Source organism: Paroedura picta, chromosome 14 (assembly GCF_049243985.1).
Source record: "Paroedura picta isolate Pp20150507F chromosome 14, Ppicta_v3.0, whole genome shotgun sequence".
NCBI lineage: Eukaryota > Metazoa > Chordata > Lepidosauria > Squamata > Gekkonidae > Paroedura > Paroedura picta.
This window is the reverse complement of record NC_135382.1, coordinates 38,848,625-38,867,412: the sequence shown is the minus strand read 5'-3', so window position 1 is coordinate 38,867,412 and position 18,788 is coordinate 38,848,625. Positions and strand designations below refer to the sequence as shown.

The 18,788-nt window shown below is 45.0% G+C and overlaps 1 long non-coding RNA gene across 7 annotated transcripts in view; it reads left to right on the top strand.

Annotated features, from left to right (window-relative positions):
* The first annotated feature begins 2,015 nt into the window (after nucleotides 1–2,015).
* The window catches only part of LOC143823860 (uncharacterized), a 32,599-nt gene continuing 15,826 nt past the window's right edge, over nucleotides 2,016–18,788 (top strand). Inside the window, exons 1-2 of one of the 7 annotated variants that reach the window (XR_013226610.1) lie at nucleotides 2,039–2,148; nucleotides 17,032–17,140. This is a non-coding gene — a long non-coding RNA (uncharacterized LOC143823860). Of the gene's footprint in view, nucleotides 2,149–2,885; nucleotides 3,132–17,031; nucleotides 17,141–18,788 lie in introns of those variants that run through there. The other 6 variants (XR_013226611.1, XR_013226609.1, XR_013226613.1 and 3 more) reach the window with 6 other exon arrangements.

The following is an 18,788-nucleotide window of genomic DNA, read 5'->3' as shown; positions in this document are numbered from 1 at the left end:
ACAGCTCCGACACCCAGCTCTGACTTGCTCACTCCCCCGTGCAGTGGGTGGGGAACAATATTAATAGGCGACAAGCCCCGCTCCCCCCCCCGCCTCGGCACATTCTGAGGGTAAGACGTGGTGGGAGGCCAGGGAGGTCAACTTGGATCTGTGTTTTCAGCGCGGCTGGCGTTCGGTTTGATCCCCTGCCATCCCCCCAGACAAAAAGGGCATTGTGCAGCCGCACGGATCGGGCTTCGTACAGGCCCAGATCTCTATATGAGGTTAGAACAGCAGCGTTAATCTCCTACCCAGTGTTTATAAAGCCTTCTCATCTCTGGGAGGCAGTGGAAGGCAGCCAAGTTGCACGAAAACAGTCTTTATGGTCGAGAAATTAACCCCCCTCCCCCGCTTATTAACGGCACGGACTTTCGAGAGGTTGGCACAGTCCCGCGTCCGAAATTCGATGGCAAATGCCGAGGAGACCTGGGCATTTCCTGCCCCCGCAGCCATCCGAGTTCGGCTCAAGGGATCTCAGTCCGATGCCAGGGGAAGCCAGATTCTGCTCTTAAAAGCCATAGCTTCAGAAAACAACCTCCACAAAACGTCAGCTTATTCCTGGTCAAATTTCGTTACCTGCATGTTATATTGCAGGGTGTCGCAGCACCGAAAGGGAGCAGGGACTGGCAAAACATGATGAATTTGGGTGAAATAGGTCGCTCGATGCAGCTGCAATAAATAAAATCAATAAGATCCCTCTGCAAAAGCACATTGAAATTGCATTATCCAATGTGTGTGGAAGGGAGAAGCTAGAGTCCAGCCTTGCAGTGTTGTAGCACCCAGGAAGATTTTCAAGGTACATGCTTTTGTGAGTCAAAGTACCTGATGAGGGGAGCTTTAAACATTTGGGCTCTAAGATGCTTCTGGACACAAATGTCTTACTGCAGACTAACCAGCCACTCTCTGGCACTCCCTAGAAGCCAGTGTTGTCCAGGCTGACTGAACTAATTGAGGCAGGGATGTGTGGATCGATCCACGCTGCAGCTAAAGGTCCATTCTTCTGACCTGCTGTTACACTTCGTGCTTTTGTGTGTGTGTCTGTTTGGAACACAACCCAGCATGTTCTTCATGCTCCCTGTTTCCCATCTGTTGCCATGCGGATGGTGTGCCACCTGGACTCAAGGGGCAGTGCCGAGGAAGAGATGTTCAAGGCTTCTTCTGACACCTTTACGAAAGCCAGTGAAAGAGCACCAGGCCAAGCATGAGCTGCCCATCCCATTGCTCCAGGCATGTGCTGTTCTTTCACTGAACATGATGTCGAAGTGCTACAACATTTGCGGGATGACCAAAGCAAGCTGAACTGTGCTAAGAACCTTTTCTTTTCTGCTCTGACTTTGCTGGAGGCAACTCTGTGGTGGAACAGAGAACCAAAGTAGGCGCACCCCTACAAGGGGGAGGGGGAGGCATGCCTCAGTGTGGAGTATCCCCTTCCTCAAATAAGCCACCATGCAAGAGAGTGGTGACAAACAGGGAGAGACGAGAGCATCTTTTAATAAGGTTGTGGGGAGGGGGCAGACTCCCCTTGTTGCTCCAAAAAGGGCCAAGCACCACAAAAATACGCCTCACCTCCATGTCATGGGTACTGACTACAGCGTGGTCCAAAGATGAGAGTTTTAAAATATAGGAATCCCATTTTTGTATAAGCAATGACATTAATTCCACCTGGAACCCCCCCCCCCCAGTAACCGCATGTTGTGTTGATGTTCTGTGTTGTCTATGGCACACCTTGTGTTTATTTGTGCTTTTGTGAAACTTTTAGAAACTTTGAAGCAGCCCATGTCATAAACTCAAGCACCAAGCCTATTTCTGAAGAAAATCTGCACACCAGATTTGCTCAAAAATATATATTGATTTTGGACTCAGGGACATGAAGTCTTGATGTTTCAAATGGGCCCTCTTACAAGAAAAAATAACCAACGTAAAGGATATTGCCATGTTTTTTAGCTGCTTTGGACAATCCAACCCCTTTTTTTTCTTTTAAGTTGACAAATCTGTCTGTATTTCTAGACACTGAATTCTTTGTCTCCGTGGCTTGCTCGTGTCTTTGTGAGTAGCTTAAAAATAAACAAAAGTTTGGAGAAATCACAAGTGGAAGATTTATCTCCTTGGGTAAGGCGTGCATTTTTCTAGGGGCTTTGACATAATATCTAAAGGGCTACGGGAAACCTAGAAGTGTACTCTTAAAACCAAGTTGCTATTATCAAAATTTGTCTCTGAGGCCAGGGAAGTGTGGCATTTCCCCAGGATCTATTTCTGTGCCTTATGTTGAACTTCCTAGCACAAACTTTTTCCTAACGTAATAACGTAAAATGCATTAGCAATGCCTTAAAAACCATGAGCCAGTTTTCCAATGATGGCTTATGCCCGAACAGGAATATTTATCTATGATAGCAATTGGGGAGATAGACCCAAATATTATCAGGGTTTTAAGAAAAATAACATGGGTGTAAGGCTGTGTAGAAGATGGTGGGTGTGAACGGTGTGAAATAAATGTGACTTAAGTACTGTAATTTTGAGGATTTCCGGCTAAGCAGAAAAGAGTTGCTTTTGTGATGACAGTATTATTATTTAAAAAAAAATCCCTATGGGGGGATAAATGAAAACACAACATTCTCCTCCCCTCCCGCTTTCTGTCTTTACTATGTGCAAGGAAATATTTCAGTCTCGAGCAAGCAAATTCTGAATTGCTGTGTAAATGTTTTAGAGCATAGGCCGGGTTAAATTCATGGAAAATTGCTCCTGTCTTTTTATGAAGTGCACATTCATTTGATTTTATTGCCTTTCAGACCAGAGGGGGGGGGGGGAGAAATCTCCTTTTCTTCCATTAATATGTCCAGCCAATTTGCGATCTGTTGGTTGTGTATTTTGTTTTCCCTGCACAAATCTCCCTTCCACAGCGACCTCAGGGAAACGGACCCTGGGTGCAATTTTGTTGTGCTTCCTCCAAGGGTTGTGTAGTCAGAGAAGGTGCCAACTTCCTGATGGATTATTTCTGAATCTATATTTGGGGCATGTTTCCTATGTGCCTTAAGAAAAGAGAAACAGGCAGAGCAGAAGTGAGCGACTCGGGATAAAGGTGAATTCTTCGATCTGTACGTATTGGAACTTTCTCTTTTCCTGCTTTGCTGGATCTTCCTACATTCCCTTCCCTCCCCCCAGCCTGAAATACACATATAATGGACCTTATACATCTCACCAACTCTAATGCATTCAGAATCTTTCATGAGAATCCAAATGACCTATCTATATGCCTTGGCTTCAGTTGGATGGTATTTTTTTACTTCACATTCTTTTCCTCCCCTTGCTTCTATGGCATATTTGTCCTGCAGCATGTTATAGATTTTATTTGTGAATCTATCTATAGGTCTTTCCCCCACCCCTTTTAAATGTGCTACAGCTTTCTGGGGTGTGTGTGTATGTACTAGATAGAGTTCCATCAACAAATCGACATTTCATCTTATCGAATTTCGGTCTCTCAGCAGAATGCATACTTGCATGTATTTAAATGTGGATTTTAATCTGCTCTGCCCTTGTGGGTTGGGTGGGGGGAAGAAACACCGAAAAAGCCAGAGGGAAAAACAATCCCCCTGAATGAGCTCTACTGCTCACCGAAGAATAATAATTTTATCATATCCTTGCATATGCAACAACACTCTCTTCATGACCTCGATCCAGTATAATAGGAGGCACTTTACAAATGGTAGAATAAATCATCTTTATTTCCAGACATTGCAAACAATGATCCATTTGATTTTTTTTCCCTGGGTGATGAATCTGTTTTATATTGAGCCTAATAAAATTAGGTAGACCGGTTCATTAGCTTTAACACAGTTAACGTTTCTTTCTTCTTTCTTTTTTTTGGGAAGATGGAGGGGGGAAAAAGCAATTAGAGAGGTACAAAATTCAGACACCGAACGCTTAACGCTTGGGAGGGCTTATTTGCTTTATCAAAATAAGCCATGTTCATTAAAAAAAAACACAACCAAAATGTGTTAAGTCTAATAGTGAAGAGCTATTAGATTTAGAAGAGCCACGCAGAAATGAAGAATAACAACATTTTAAGGTGTCTAGTAAGCATTTCAAAATGTATTAAGTGGTAATAACATCCCTCCAGGAGGACTCTTGAGGCTTGGAGGTCTTGTGTTCATTGAGCGAGTCTTTAAGGGAACGATGCTTTGGTTTAACTAATTTGTTTAACAGCTTAATTGGACGGGTGAGGTTTCCCATCAGCGCAATATTTTAAGCTTTTTGATACTGATCATGGGGGTAGGGGGTGATCGGCTCTTCCCCAGAGTCTCTGTTCCTGCTGCCAAAATTCAAGAGTTGACAAGATCTCTGAAAATAGCAAGGCGTGGCCTGGAGTCTTTGTGGGGCTTATTATCCTCTCCCTTACAAAGTGGAGTTGAGGCTGCTCACCTTTCATTGCTTTGCACACTCGAACAAAGTTTGAATCCAGATGCATCTTCAAAACCCACCAAGTTTTATTCTCAGTCTAAGTCCAGGGGCATGCACACTTCCTCTGATACAATAAAATGGGAGTTACCAGCCGATGCTTATAAATAAAGGGTGAGCACTAACAATGCCTGATTGATTCTGGAATCTGTTGCACATTTTCATTATGCTGTATGTTAACTGACTACTCACTTGTTACCTATAATTATGGACTGGTATTTCTCATTTCGCTGGATCTGCATTTTTAGATTTGACAGTATTGTGATGTCCAATGGCTTATCTCTCTCAAGTATCTGAGGAAGTGGGCATGCCCACGAAATCATATACACAAAAACATGTAATTTATTTTTGTGTTAATTGTTCTAACCTGATGCTACCTGCCCTGAACCAGCCAGGGAAGGGTGGGCTATAAAAATAAAATTATGATTAATTCCCAGAATTAAACTTTGTGGGTCTTCAAGGTGCCCTTGGCACCAAACTTTGCTTTGCAGCTCCCAACCAACACAGTGACCCACTTTCGACCCACCTGAATCTATCTACGTGTGTGAAAATGGGCCATTTTCACTATGGCTTTCCCCAAAAATATGACAAGGAGTGTATGCTTTAAGCCCAGGGGATCCCACCACTAGGCTCTATTGCATATTAGCAGTTTGATAACATCTAGAACAGGAGTGGCCAAATTTTGTTTCCTTCTCCAAACTGCATATGATAAGAAGAGAAAAATGTTTCGCTCAATGGGAAAGCATTACTTTTTGGAGAGGAGTCATGGCTCAGTGGTAGATCATTCTGTTCGGCATGCAGAAGATCCCAGGTTCAATCCCTGGCATCTCCAGTTAAGAAAAATTAGACAAAAGCAGATGTGAAAGATATTTACCTGAGACTCTGGGGAGCAGCTGACAGTCTACGTAGACCAGGGGTAGTCAAACTGCGGCCCTCCAGATGTCCATGGACTACAATTCCCATGAGCCCCTGCTAGCACTGATCTCCAGGTGGCAGGGACCAGTTCGTCTGGAGAAAAGGACTGCAATGGAAGGTGGACTCTATGGCATTAGACCCCATTGAAGGCCCTCCCCTCCCCAAAACTCCCCCCCCCAATCTCCAGTGGTATTTCTCCACCTGCAGCTGGCAACCTTAGCTTCACGTGATCAAGTGTGGGCATTGTGCCGAAAGTTATGGGAGTCCGTTGTGCATCTGTAGGCCCAGGTAGTATATTCAGTCTCGAAGGAGGTAAAAGAGGACATTTGATGATGCCCATTTTGGTTTGGAATGGGTAAAATTAATAGGAAGGTTTGTGGCAACAATTCTCTTTTTCCCAGCCAAAAGCCAAAATTTCCCATGGAAAATTCAAGGAACCTTTCACAATTTATTAAGTGCAACAAATGCCTTCATTGTTTCCAATCTATTCAATTTAGTGTAGGCTGTGGATATTCACACCCATTCGTCTTTCACTCACTCCTTCATGACATCCCGCTGGGCATATAGTTGCTTTACTTGCATCGTATTGCCTCATAGGTTATATAGTCTTTAAAAATGTTTGTTCTTCCAAGCGGATAGTACAGGTGTTATTTGGGAACTTCTATCAAAATTCACTATTTTAAAATGGGCCTTTCTTGGGAGAAAGGGAAGGGCAGGATTTGATCTTATTAAGACATTGGCAAGATTTGATTTGGTGGGGTTAGAAGGCTTTCTCCGTTATGTTTTTTATTGTTGGAGTCTGATATGTATATTGTTATGTCCAGTAGGGTTTTTAATGTGGTTTTTAATGGGGTTTTAATTTTGGACGAATTTGTAACCCGCCACAAGCCAGAAATGAGAATGGTGGGCAATAAGTATAATAATAATAACAATAATAATAATGATGATGATGATGATGATGATGATAAATATTGCCAAAATACTTACTGTTGTTGCTTTGAAGGCACACAAACACTTTCTAAATAAATGTGCATAAATTTTCAGATCGATATTCAAAATCACAGGACTTCACATAAAACCCTACCGTTGCTTGACACACAGGAACTAGACTAATTTCAAATACTGGGTGGGAAGAGAGAAACACAAATATTTTTAAAATTCTCCATCAGGTTTTTTTGGTTATCTTTCAATATAAATGAGAGCTTTGTTCTTGAAAAGCTTTTTGGGGTTTGTAGATCTTTATCAGAAAGGAGAAGGTCCTTCTGCCGGCCGTTAGGGGGCATCACAACTTCTACAGAGCAAAAAAACTCAAGAGAGACCTCAAAGGACCAGAGAGCAGCAATTTAAAGTAGATTCATCACCAATTACCGGTTTAAAACACTAATTTATTTTAATATGCATTCCTTCGCTTTCCCAGAAGTTATTCTGGTTGCTGCATGGAGCTTCAAACATTAATACCAGATATCCTGGGACACCGATATGCCCGAGAACAGTGAGCCGTGAAGTAAAACCAGGGTAGTCACTTGAAAACCACAATTAATCAATTTAATGTTGCGCAAGTCATAAAAACACCAAACTCTTATTGTTTCCCCTGGTTTTGTTTTTCAGCCATTTGTGCTGCTTTTGTGCACTTCTTAGCTACTTTGCAGGACAGTAAGCTTTTTCACGAAAAGTCGAGAATGTAAATAAACCGAGCGTTGAAATGTAATTTCATGAAACACGTAAGAAGCTATTTCAGGTACAAGACAGCCAGATGATGGAAGGCGAAGCTTTAATCGTGTTTCAAATCTGACTTAAACAAATATTACATTTCAGGCCGGAAGAGCTGGACTAGAATGTTGACGCGCTTTTTAATATTTTTAATTTGCTGCGCTTCCTTTCTCAAACTCAGAGGAGGACGAAGTCAAAGGAACTGTAATAAATAATTCTGTGAATAAAGTACATTATCCTATCATTTGGAAAAGCATCCCAACTTGCAAGGCAGTTTTTTAAACTGCTGTATCACATGCGATTTTGAAAAGGTTTCTAAAACAAAGGCCACATAGAAATGCAAGTAGATTTCTCCCTTTACTATACGTGTATTGCATGTGTGTGCGTGTGAACGCCCGTGTTTAAGATGATGGCAAAACTGAATATTTGTCATGAATACCCCTTCCACTGTGCTTTCAGACGACAGGCAAGGAGTACTTTATTCCATCATGTTCAATGTACAGAAAATATTAATGGAAATTTTAATATTATTAAAATATCAATATAATGGGAAACAATTCATAGATTTAAGTTTGGATGGGATTGTTATCTGGCATGACAAGGAAGCCCCATTCCCCCCTGAAATGATAATAAACATACATGATCACTACCGAATGCACAATGCCGGGATCGAGATCTCTTTTGAGTAAAGACAGTTCCCTCCTGCGGGTTGCATTTAGTTTTTTTGGAAGAATTTTGAAGCTGAACGTCATTTTGAAATATCCTTCTATGTGAGTGTATTTGTGTGCATTTCCTTGTTTGTGCATGCCTCAGCAGAGCTCTTTTCTTCTACAAGTTATACTTGGATGACCGAACTAGAATTCTGGGCAGGAAGGAATTCTGGGCTGATTCAGCAGGGCTCTACTTATGCTAGAGTTGCGAACTTCACCCTGGGAAGTGTCTGGAGATTTGGGGTGGAGCCTGGGCATTTCAGGGGTCCTCAGTAGACTATTGTGCCAAAGAGCCTGCCCTCCTAAGCTGCTGATCATTGTAGTTTAGAGATCAGTTGTAACTCCTAGAGACCTCCAGTTCCCACCTGTAGGTTGGCAAGCCTATCTCTTGCTCTTGCGGTAGTTTTAACCCAGAATGAAACCCTTACATGAGGGGAAAGCTCTCATTAAAAACTGTTCATACCCACGCATGAATCAACAATTAATTAATTCGGATTCTCTGCTTGAGCCTTAGATATCCTCCTGAAAGCATCTTCACATCCCTCCTCCAAATTTTTTTTTTAAATTACTTCCTAATAGATTTGACACATTCTGGGTCAATGTCAGGAACAGCAAACCAAATGAAGCAGAAATGCCAACATGTGTGATCATGCTAGGACAGTTCGGTTTGAACCCAGCTAGGATCCAACGGAGAGTTTTTGGAGCTCTCCTTTATGGACCGCGTGTTTTAACAGCCTGCAAGGAGGTCTCTCCAGGACTTGCAAAGCATTCTTTTTGGGCTTGTTTCAGAGGATAAAAGCCAACCCTTATTGTTCCTCGCATCGGTGGGAATGAAGTATCCATTGAGAGCTGGCATCGAGTTGGGAACTGAACGTAAAGACTCTTGTCTACTGAGCCTACAGAATGCGTTTATTTATTTAAAACATTTATTAGTTGCCTTTCATCCTTACACAGTTCAGTGGCTTACAATAAATAAATAGAAAACACATGAAACAAAAAATACCACCCCCCCCCAAATTTAAAACCACAACTGCTAGTAAACTTAGCTGAATCCAGTCCTAAATAAAACTGTCTCTAGCCATCTCCTAAAGTTAGGGGGCCAGGTGCTCCTCAATGGGGGAGACTGGTGTATAGGAGTGGGGCAACCACTGAAAAGTCCCTCTGATTATAGTTTTACCCTGCTTGGCTGTATTTGCCTCTTATTGTTTTATGCCAATAAAGCTGCTGCTGCTGCTGCTGCTTCCTTTTCTTCTTCCTCGTCTTCTTATTATTATTAGCCACACCTGAGCTTCCTTGACAGCCCAAGGATCTGATTCAGTACAAGGCATGACACATATCACTTTGGCTTTGTTAATTTTCAAGGTTTACTCCAAGCTGTGGCAAACTCCGACCACCTGCATTTAAAAACCAAGCAAGAAGGTAAATTGCAGCCCTGGGTTCCTGAACAGAGCTTTTGTTCCACCTTTCCCAGGAAACCTTAGATGGCTCTTTCAGGTAGGACTAGGGCTGACAGCTCCAAGTTGGGAAATTCCAGGAGATCCTGGAGAAGGGAAAATTTGGGGATAAGAACCCCGTCAGGAGGTCTGTCCTCCACAGCTGCCATTTCTTCAGGGGAACTGATCTTGGTCATCTGGAGATCGACTGTATTGGTGGGAGATCTCCAGGTATGACCTAAAGGCTGGAGCCCCAGGTAGAATATTCATATCCCTTACTGTAGAAGAAGGGCTAAAAGCTGGATTCCTATGAGCAGGAAGGCCAAGCCCTGAGGGGGCAGAACGGACAGCATCACATCAGAGTGGCTCAAAGGTTCCCATCCAGCCAACCTGGAGAGTTTGTGACCCCAGCAAGATTTGGCTCAGAAACTTCCCAGTTGTTGGCAGAGTTTCAATATGTAGAGAGTGCACAGAACCAGGTTGCTTAAGGAATTAAATACTTTGCTGTATATATAAAGAGAGACAGAGACCTAACTATCTAGCTGGCTCCTGTCTGCAGTCATTCTTCTGGTCAACAATTTTTCTGCAGGGAGGAAATGTGCTCAAGCAACCAGGAAGTCTTCTGTTGAGCCGATAGAAGAGATAATTTGAAAATCATCAGGAAGCGCCTGTCCATGCAAAATATGCCTTTCCTCCAGTGCCCCCTGCAGGACAGCCTTTATATTTGTCTCAGTTATGCACACTGCAGGTTTTGCAAATTCCAACACAAACTTTAATTAACTAGGCATTTCTCAGTGAGGAATTAGTCAGGGAAAAGCATTAATTTTTCTATTAATCATGTGCCCCAAGCAGACTTCCTGTGCCGCCAGAGAAATTAGAATGACAGTTACCAGTGGGACAACGTGACTTGGGCGTTATGGAAACTTTGGTGGATCAGGGCCTGGGATTTTTTTTTAAAGGGCCTTTTATTTAGTCTGTTGCACTAACAGGAAATGAATGCACATTATCTTCAGGGGCACTGAAGGGCGAGGAAGGTTTGATCTAAAATCCATTTCGTGTTCGCCACCGAGATCAATTACATCCAATGTGTTTCTGATCAGGTATTTGCTGCCGAATCTTTTCCAGGCCTGTGAAATTGAATGCAGTTTCCACTGTGCCCTTTATGATCCAACGCGCAATGTTTTTCAGAATTGTTTGCCTTCAATAAAACGGTGCTATTAATAAGCGGGAGAACTGCGAATGTTTCCAAGGACTCCGGCAAAATGAAGCGAGGCAATCTTAGCCTGAACCCCTGGATGGCTCTTGAGTCTTGCCCACCTCCAGCTTGGGCCTGGAGATCTTCCGGAATTACACGTGATCTCCAGACCAGAGGCCTAGGTTCTCCCAAGTGCTTTAAAGAGCATTACGATCAAGAAGTCAACATCTGCTGAGGGTCTCTTGTCCCAAAGAGGCAAGACTGGCCTTGACTAGTGCAAGGACTTTCTTAGCTCTGGCCTGGTGGAACGCTCTTCCTGGTGAGATCAGGACCCTGTGGGACCTTAAGCAGCGTCTTGCCGGCCCCAAAAACCATAGGCAGCAGCCGTTTTCCCCAGCACAGGAGCACATCCCTGCCCCCCGCTTCCCGAAGAAGCAAAAGACACAAACAGAAATATAATGCGGAGAAGTTCTTCTGGGTCTTCAGAATGCAGGCAGAGCTTAGTCACTTGCTGCAGGGCTCATCTGTGTTTTAAGCAGCCTGCAGACAGAGAAAGGCACACGATAAGCAACCAAATATTAATACGAATAAGAAACTAATCCTACCCCAGCTTTCTTTTGGTTATGTGGCCTTCCCAACACAAGGCACTTTGTGTATAACTGTCCTTTCCATTGCATCTGAGGAAGAGCGCTCTTCCAATGCAGCTCTGCCACAGTCCCTTCTGAAGCCAGGGTGCGGACCCCGGAAAGGCTCCAAAAGACAGCGGGTGAACGTTCTTTCCCTGCACGACTGGCGTGCAAAACGTATTTTGCTTTGCAGGCAGCAGAGGGTCTCCCAGCTCTGATGCGCCACCATTCACCCAAGGGTGCCGGAAGGGTTAATCCAGGGGAGCTTCTACCAGCGGAGACCTCCAGCGTCTCACACTGCCTTGATGGAGGGTTCACGTTTCACACTTAATTTCTAACTCAGCAATCACGCCTGGGAGAGATCGATGGGCCGCTCTGTTTAGTCCCCGCAGCTGTGAACTGTTTATTTACTTATCGTTAGGCTGGGAATGGCTGCAATTTAAAGGTTCAGATCTCTTCTGCCCGGTGCCAGGCCAGCCCTCTGCCTTAAACACTTCCATATTGCTCCCATGGAATGTCTCCCCTCCCCAAAAACACCCCCTTCACCTGCCTGTTTGTTTGGGGGGGGGGAGGAACAAGTGTGAAGGGCCACCAGAGTCCGGCCTGTTTCAGGATTCCGGATTGTTATAACGCTACAATGATTCCCCCCCCCCCCACAGAGATTCCCTTAACAAACTCCCAAGTCATGCTAGGAAGTTATGATGGATAAATTTTGGGGTGGGGCCCAGCGGCGTGGCCCAAAGAGAGGCAAGCCAGCCGCCGCCGCCAAAAAGACTTGGGGCCCGCATTTTTACTAAGGTCATGACATATATTTTTATTTCTATTTATTTGTGTATACTTTAATTGCTAGCCTGCCCCTCCCCACAAGTGGGCTCCACACCAACATTAAAACCATTAAAAACATAATAAAACTTTAAAAAACAAAATAAGCATTGTGCTGCTTCTACTCCCGCCATTGTTATGCTGTCCCTTCTGTCTTACATCCTGGTGGGATGACCTCCAAAAGTGCAGCAGGGAAGCCAGGCTAGCAAGAAGGACATGGAGAGGGGAGGCAGACGGAGGCCCCTAGTTAGGATCATAGAGTCATAGAGCTGGGAGTGATCCCCAGGGTCATCTAGTCCAACCCCCTGGGGTTTGGGGAGGGGCAGGATTTCAGCATGGTGCAAGGCCTCCGAAGCAGTCATTTTATCCACCCTCTGAAGCTGCCATTTTCTCCAGCGGAACTGATCGCTATTGTCTGGAGTTCAGCTGTAATAGCACAGCTCCAGGCCCCACCTGGAGGCTGGCAACCCTATCCAACTAGTTCTGGGCCTGGATTCAAATGATGCCTCGGAGCCATGCCTTCCTTCTGACCTGTAGACTTCTCTTTTTCTTCCCCCCCCACCCCCATGTCTGGCTTCCCGAACAAACAATTTCAAATATTACTACAAAGAAGCCAGCCGTGGGTGGGAATTCGAGGAGCTAAGAAAAAGGGATGGTGAGGCTGGAAATGAATTTTCCATGAGAGTCCATCCCTCCTTCCCCCTTGGTAGCAAGACACGTGATTCGTTTTATTGCGTTCCTGCTTGTTTCGTTCTCGCCAGTTTTATCTTGCGGCTGTGACGACAACAAGGGTGTTCGGTAATCAAAGACGGGGACAGAAACCGAAAAGCCATGCGCTTGCTCAATGCCAGGGAGTAAATCCTTTAAAACGTCTGGCTTTTGCATTCCGGGTTGGAATTTCCCAGTGGTATTTAGCAGCATGCTGATTGTATGGGTTTTAATTCCAGGGTCACTGGAGTTTTTACGTAAAACACTAACTTACAGTAGCTGACATGGATTGCAAGGCCTACGGTGGTAGGCATCTAAAGAAGCAAGATCCCCGCATGGGAACCTCCAGGGAGGCCTGGAATTAGGAACATCTCCAGACGACAAAGATCAGTTTGCCTGAAGAAAAGGGCAGCGTCAGACATTTTAGTTTAGTTTCGTTTGCGGTAGTTTTAGTGCGGCTTCAGACAACTGGTGCTGCAGACTGCAGGTGAAGCCTGTCTCCAAATTCTCCTCTTCACAGAAGTTCACGTCTCCAGGAATTTCTCAGGCCAGGGTTGGCAACCCAACAGCCACCCAAGAAGCCTGCCTCTTTGGGTGTGCCAGATCCTTCCTCGTCTGCTTTTGCCCACCTCCTGATGACCTCCTCACCTGCCTCCTGACTCAAAACAGCCCTGCCATGCTCTGGGTATTCCTGTGTGGTCTAAACCACGTAGGTGGAGAAGGCCACTCGGAGCTGACCTTTGGAAAATCACGTGGTAACCTCCGAGATTGCCTCCTCCCTTTGGTATGCTGACCCAAGGAACTTTCCTTTTCCTCTTTACTTTTCCCTTTCACTTCTCAAAGTCCCAGGGGGTCGGGGATGGGGGCTGGAGTTCCCATTTTCATGTGCTCCTCTGCCTTTGATGACGCATGCAAAAATGCAGTTCTGAAACAGGCTAGCTGGAAAGAAAAAAATAAAAGGAAGTTAGGACTCAGAGTGTGGCGCTCTGTCATCTAATAACAACCTGATCCTGTCCGGGAAAATCGGTTCACATCGTCCAGATAACCAGGTCCAAAATCACCCAGGTAGGGAGAGCATGAAGCTGTCAATTCAGCAAGAATTGTTGAGTTTGGAGCAAAGTTTGAGTCCACTGGCACCTTTAAGACCAACAAAGTTTTTCTTTGAGGTATACTGAAGTTGAGCTTGGCTTCTGTCACTTGCATAGGGGTGGAGGCAGATCCTTCTGGAACAAATGCCCCCAAAATTTGGGAGTTCTGGCCCTGCTGGTAGACTTCCTGACGGCTCCAGTTTGGTGTAGTGGTTAGGAGTGCGGACTTCTAATCTGGCGAGCCGGGTTTGATTCTGCACTCCCCCACATGCATCCAGCTGGGTGACCTTGGGCTCGCCACGGCACTGATAAAGCTGTTCTGACCGGGCAGTGATATCAGGGCTCTCTCAGCCTCACCCACCCCACAGGGTGTCTGTTGTGGGGAGAGGAATGGGAAGGCGACTGTAAGCCGCTTTGAGCCTCCTTCGGGTAGGGAAAAGCGGCATATAAGAACCAACTCTTCTTCTTCTTCTTCTTCTCCTGGGTTTTGGCCATTGTGTGGCACAGGCGCTTGGACAAGATGGGCCACTGACCTGATCCAATATGGTTTCTCTTACGTTCTTATCTCCTCTTGGGCAGGCGACTGAGCCTCGTATTTCTGCCAATGGTATTTCCAGGCCAGCTCCTCCTAGAATAACAAAACAGCTCTTGCACAAGCTCTCTCTTTTATTCTTGAGCCCTTCTATGACTGACAGCAGGCATATGTTACAGGTGAAATTACATGGCAGCAAAAGGCTTGGTCGCTAGGAAAACTCTCCAGCCATTGATAGGAACTGGCACTCCAAATATTTTTAAGTTTGGTTTTCAGCTTGAAAGTTATGATTTTGGAGTGGGGAGGGGAGCCTCCTCATCTTACCTTCCTTTGTGGCAATTCACTGTGGCTCACAGCTTCATCCTAGGGGTTGCCAACTACATCTTGGAAAATTCCTGGAGATTTGGGAGTGGAGAACCACTTGTAGTTAATTCCCTGGACAATGGAGAGGGGCATTCCTCAGCTTTGATCATCCTGTGGGCACCCTTTGGAGTCCTGAGAACTGGGGTTCCTTGGAAGGGTTGAAATTTTTCAGGGTACATTTTGCATCAGCTCTCGGAATGTGCAACATGATTGACTCTTACCTCCAGAAGCAGAAATTAAAATCCTGCAGGAGAGGCAGTTTTGGTAGCGTTATTTTAAAACGGGGGAGGGGAGAAAATGAATCCCCAGTGGAGAACCAAATGCTCTGGTTTTAAGATTCGGAGCCTGTAGAAGACGTTTTAAAAATGGCTTTAAAAAAAAATGATTGTGTCACATGCCTGGATCCTGTAAGGTCGACCCATCAGCTCGACTCTTGATTACCCTCTTCGGGTTTCAACTAATGCTCCATAGGAGATGTGAAAGGGAGCGAAGGCAATCAAGCTGTTTAGCCAGGCAATTTCGACGGGTTTTCGTTCCCATTACGGAGGCAGGGTGGGTTCGTTTGATGAAAGCCAGAATCACGAAATTAAGGAAAGCCGAATCTTTGCCCTCATTTGGTTTCCTAGCTGTGCTTGGAAAATTTTGAAAGAAGGCCACAAAGTTTGGAAGGGATAATCAAAGCTCTTCTGTCCCTGTCGCCAGAGTCAGGATGTCGTTTATGTCCTTTCACTTTGAACAATGCCATTTTAATCCTTACTTGCTTTTAAGGAGCTCAGAAAAGTGCACATGGCTTGACTCTCCCCAGACTTGAGCCTCACAACAACCCTGTGAAGTAGATCAGGCTAAGAAGAAGAAGAGTTGGTTTTTTATACCTTTCTTTTTGCTGGCTGAAGGAGTCTCAAAGTAGCTTACAAATCGCCTTTCCTTTCTCTCCCCAACAACAGACTCCCTCTGGAATTTAGATCCAGAATGAACTAGAGCCAGTCAACCACACCGAAGAATAATATATGTCATCGGCTGATTTTATTGTTTAATAGGTTTTAATGTTATATAAACCATGAAATGTTGTTTTGATTGTTTTTATGAACTAATTGTTGTTTTATGGTTCTGTGGTCAACCATTCCGAGCTGCTTATGCTGGGAGGGGTGGTGAAGAAATCACAATAAATAAATGAATGAATGAATGAATGAATGAATGAATGAATAACTTTTAAACACAGATACAGCTGAGCCATTATGTGATGCTTTTTGTAGCTGTCATTTCCTCCAGGGGGTCTAATTCTGGGGGAATCCCAGATCCTGCCTGGAGCCCGGCCAACTTGCAGGTAAGGCTGAGAGAGTGAGCTCACCTGGTCATCTTCATGTCTTCATCACTCAGTGGGATTTGAACTTGGGTCTCCTCATCTGACATTCTCACCACTACCTCATACTGGCTGATTGGGACGTGACCCTTGAACCAATAGTTTAATGGGAAGATTGACCAAAATCTTTCCCAAAGTCTTGGGACATGACCCTTGAACCAACAGGAGTCTAATTGGGAGATTGACCAAAATCTTTCCCAGCTTCCCACAGTGTAGACATCTCATCCACTTGCACGGTCTGCTGCTGGATCAATTAGTGCTCTTTGGCTAACGATGTCTCTGAATATGGCTGTATCAAACAAGGGTGGTCTATAAAACACCTTACAGAACAGCCTAATATAAGCCAACTTGTCATGGGAGGAGGGAATTAAGATCTGACAGAACAAGATGGATTTTCAAAGGCGGGTGAGGAAGTTCTTGCTGAAATACTTGTGGATTTTCTGCTGCCTTGAAAAACCCCCATTATTTTTTTAAATTCAAAACTTGGGCTTGGCGAATGAATTCCCAAGATATCCCCATTAACAAAGCTGCTCTATTCTACAATGATTTTCTTTCAGCTGCTCTGGCAACAGAATTGCTTTTGGAAAGAAAACTTTCCCTTTTACTTTTGGGGAAGCAGAAATATCCATCCAACAGAAAAGAACTTCAGATTTGTCACTTTTGAGATGCTGCCTTCAAGCCAAGCAGACCCCAGATATGGTCATGGGGGGAGTTTCAACTCCAGACAATCTTGAGGAGGGGGTTGAAATAACCATCTTGCACTCAAATACAGTATTTGAAATGTTATTCAAATGTTTTCTTCGTCCTTGACCATGTGGCTTTACGCTGGAAATAAACTTAATGAGATTTCTCCCCCCCCCCAAGAGAGGATGAATATATTTTACAAAAATGTTTAACATTAACCCAATGCTCCCCCCCCCTTCCCGTCTCTATATTTCCCTCCTGGAGGAAACGAATCACTGTATATCTGCTCTTTCATAAGATGCGATGTTCATGAACCATGAAGTGCTGGTTTTTGTTGGGAAGGAAACCATGTTAGTTACTTTGGGTGATTAATAGAGAAATGTTTCACGTACAGTGCCTGGGCAGAGAATCAAGATCGACTCCACTCAGATGATCCAAGAGACGGGTGCACGCCAAGCCAAATTCAGTTCAGGCACAGCAAAATGCCGCTCGAAAATATTCAAGTATGAAAATGCGTACGGTTAAGGAATTTTGCACGTGGGTGGATGGGAATATCTTGAGTTACAGGGACTCACTGGCCAACTCAGAGACATTTTTTTAAAGGAAAGGAACGCGAGGACCAGGAAATGCACTTCTGCATTTGCAGCCCAGCTCTAGAGATAAACAGGGCCATGCTACATCTTCTGACTATTGTTATTTGTGGTGGAAAGCACTGTCAAGTCGTAGTTTACAGAGGCAAATCTTTGCTGAGAGAAGTTAGGGCTTCTGGAGCACAGTCACTTTAAGGAAGTTTTGCAAGCGGGAACCAGGAAGTCCTTGAACTGACGCCCTGGCCAATCAGGGAAGACTGCTTTGCTCCCAGGCACATTAATTCTACACATTTAGCCATGGCAGTCTTTCAAATATCAAGGCTTATATCCACTCCAGGATACCGTGGGTTAAAGATAGGGTCACCACGAATCAATTATGGATGTCGCAGAGGGAAAATTTAAAGTGCCCCAAATCAAAGTGGAAATTGAATTCAGTGTAGACTGCAGGGATTCATTCAAACAGGGAGTGGGTAAAAAGCCCCGTGCAGACTACACTCTGATTGGTGGAATAAGAATCGAATCATAGAATCATAGAATATAGAGTTGGAAGGGACCTCATGGGCCATCTAGCCCAACCCCCTGCACTATGCAGGACACTAGCATGAAGCCCCCAACAATATGTCTCCTCTCAGCCTTCCCTTTCCCAGGCAGAGTTCTATGAACGTGGTCACGACTGCAATCTGAGGACGCTGAACTGAACTTTAGAAAGGCGGACTAGGTTTTGAACGCCCCCTGCCGTGGGGACGTTTGTTTGCCGCTTGCCAGTTAGCCGAGGCTGATGTGCAACACTGGGATGCCACCCAGGTCGAAGATCCAGCCAGGTATGCCAGAAAAGTGAGAGAGGAGGCATTTCTAGTCCGGATCTCTAGCCGGGGGAAGAATAGACGGCCAGCGGCCCAAGACTCAGATGGAGACACTGCACGAGGCGTTTGAAGGAGAGCTTCCGAACACCTGCGCTTGGGACAGGCACCATGTTCTCCTGGAACACCCGGTGGAACAGATCATCTCTTTGGTGAAGCGCACACAACACGGACTACCCTCATTTTTTTTTTTTAACCGGGCCGTAACACGGCCGCAGAGATCCTGGTGGGTTCCCCCCCTCCCTCCCCGCAGCGAGGAGGGATGAAAAGTGAGTATTGTGAATTGAAAGGCACTCAATAGGTTTCACAGCCGCCATCAAACATTTCTGAAAGTTTACAGCTGTGCTGGAAACTCCCTGGAGCTTAACAATCAATTTTCTGCCAGCCATAAAAGCTGGAGGTCTTTGGGCTGGGCGTGCAAGCAGAGGGGATCCAAAAGCCGCCTTTGAATGCCACGTAGCCCCCCCCCAAAGCGAAACCCTTTCAACACGCAAGCCGCTTGGAACTCTCCTTTTCTTGACCACTGCAGCCAGGGGTCCTTGTTGCCAAACGACACAGTCTGCAGAACTGCCGTGTGCTTCACACACCTCTGCCGGGCCTTCTCGGGCAGCCAAAAAGGCAAAGGGGGGGAAGTGCCCCAAACCAAGACCAATGGATGGATTTCAAGTTGGAGCTTTCGATGGAATTCTTCTCACGCAAAA